At 43.6% G+C, this 2,614-nt stretch overlaps 1 pseudogene; it reads left to right on the plus strand.

The window, feature by feature from the left end:
• Window positions 1–523: 523 nt before the first annotated feature.
• On the plus strand, window positions 524–2,303 carry LOC138740041 (general transcription factor II-I repeat domain-containing protein 2A-like; annotated as a pseudogene).
• The last annotated feature ends 311 nt before the right edge of the window (window positions 2,304–2,614 follow it).

A 2,614-nucleotide genomic window follows, 5' to 3' on the forward strand; every position in this document is an offset into this window, starting at 1 on the left:
GGTGGGAGGAAACCGGAGCCCCCGAGGAAAACTCACACAGACACAGGGAGAACGTACAAACTCCTTACAGACAATGCAGGATTTGAACCCCAGTCCCAATCTCAGGCAATGCTAACGGCTATGATCACCGGGCCACTCTATAGTTCTCTTCAGGATGAAAATAACTGGATTTATTTCAACCACCATCAATGGGTATTTCCCTGTCCTCAACGGGGAGATCAAGAAAATATTTTAGCCCGTGACTTTAGAGCACACATGTCAAACTCAGGCCTGTGGGCCAAATTTGGCCATTGATATAATTATATTTGGCCTGCTAGATCATATCAAATATGTATTAGAGCTGGCCCGCTGGCCGCCGCGCCAGTATAGCGCATGCACAGCTAATATTACAAATCCCAGAATGCTTTGCAAATGCGTTGGCGCCGGCCCGTCAGCCCGCTAATCACCCCCACCTTCTCTCTTTACTTTCATTAGCATCTGCGACCTGTCGCCCAACTCACATGTAATAAACCCCTTACGAAAAATGGCCAAACGAAAGACAGAAAACAGGACCTTTCAAGACAGGTGGGAGGCAGACTATATGTTCATCATTTTAAAAGACAAACCTGTTTGTCTTGTGTGTGGAGCCAGCGTGTCTGTAGTTAAAGAATATAACATACGACGACACTATGAAACGAAACACCAGGACAAGTATAAGGATCTGAATGAGAAGCAAAAGCTCCAGAAGGTGGAGGAGATGAAAATAAGCCTGGTTTTACAGCAAACTATGTTCACCAAAGCAGAATCCCAAAGTGAGGCTGCTGTAAAGGCTAGTTTTATTGTGGCCGCACAGTTCACCAAATCAGCCAGGCCCTTGACGGAGGGAGAGTTTGCTAATAAGTGCCTGCTCAAAGTTTGTGATATCATTTGCCCAGATAAAAAGCAAGCGTTTTTAAATGTAAGCCTGAGCAGAAACACCTTGGCTGCGTGTGCTTGTGAGCTTGCTACTAATCTACAAGAACAACTGAAGGAGAAGGGGAAAGATTTTATCTCATACTCACATCAGATACTGCCCAGCTATCAGTATTCATCCGTGCAGTGGACACGAAACTTTCCATTACAGAGGAACTTTTAGGATTAAAATCCATGCATGGCACAACCACAGGAAAAGAAATCTTCGAGGAGGTGTCCAAATGTCTCAATGAAATGATGCTGCCTTGGGATAAATTTGTGGGACTAAAGACAGATGGTGCGCCCGTGATGTGCGGTCAGAAAAGTGGACTGGTGGGCAGGATTCGGGAGAAGATGCAGGAGAATCATGCAGGTGAGCTTACAGTTTACCACTGCGTAATCCATGAGGAAGCCTTGTGTGGCAAAGCCTTGAAAATGGAGCATATTATGAATATTGTAACTCGAGTAGTTAACTTCATAAGAGCCAAAGGTTTAAATCACCGCCAGTTCAAGTCCTTTCTGGAGGAGTTAGGGTCAGAATATAGAGGCGTGCCCTATCACACAGAGGTGCGATGGCTGAGCCGAGGAAAAGTACTGAAGAGATGCTTTGAGCTGCTTGAAGAAATATGTCTGTTTATGGAGAGCAAAGGCAAAGACACAACAGAGCTCAGGGATAAAAAGTTTCAATGTGAGCTGGCATTCCTGTGTGACATCGTGAGCCATCTCGATGCGCTAAACCTGCAGCTTCAGGGACGAGGGCACGTCATTACAGACATGTACAGTGCAGTGAGGGCTTTTAGAACCAAGTTGTGCTTGTGGGAGACTCAGATGCTGCAGGGAAACATGGCTCATTTTCTGTGCTGCCAAATTCTGAAAGAACAGATCTCACCTGCCGTGTTGCCCAGTGCAGAGTTTGCTGAAAAACGAAGCGTACTTCGTGCGGAGTTTTCCCGACGACTTGCTGACTTTGAAGCCCAGAAATGCAGATTTTAACTACTCAGCAATCCGTTTGCAGTTGACGTGACAAGCGCTCCAACCAACTCCAAATGGAGCTGATTGAGCTCCAGTGTAATGACACACTCAAGTCAAAGTATGTCTCTGTCAGTGCTGCGCAGTTCCCACAGTTCCTTCCCGACACACTGCCCCAACTCCGTGCTCAAATGCTGTCAATGTTCGGCAGCACGTATCTCTGCGAACAACTCTTCTCTTTGATGAAGATAAACAAAACACCACACAGGAGTCGTCTTACTGACGAGCACCTTCATTCAGTCCTGAGGATTTCCTCAGCTCAGAGTCTGACCTCAGAGTTGGATGAACTTGCATCTAAGAAGAGATGCCAAATATCTGGTTTAGACCCAGGTGCATCAGAGTAAATCACTGTGTAGCAAGCTAAGCTTGGATTAATATTTTCTTTGGTTAACTTTGGACTGTTCATAGTTGAAAGATTGGATTTTCATTGAAGCAAGTTGTTATTTTTTTGACTTGTTAGCTTGTGAAAAAAAATACATTTAAAAGGAGAGGCTATAGAGAAATATTATTTATTGAATACTTTATTTCTCATTTGTTAATGCTTCTTCTGGAAAGAGTTTAACCAAAAACTATTATTAAACATTTATTTTAATAAGAAAAAGTTTAACATTACATATGTTGAAAGAAGATGTTGTTGAAAATTTTCAAAAAAATA

Source organism: Narcine bancroftii, chromosome 7 (assembly GCF_036971445.1).
Source record: "Narcine bancroftii isolate sNarBan1 chromosome 7, sNarBan1.hap1, whole genome shotgun sequence".
Taxonomy (NCBI): Eukaryota; Metazoa; Chordata; class Chondrichthyes; order Torpediniformes; family Narcinidae; genus Narcine; species Narcine bancroftii.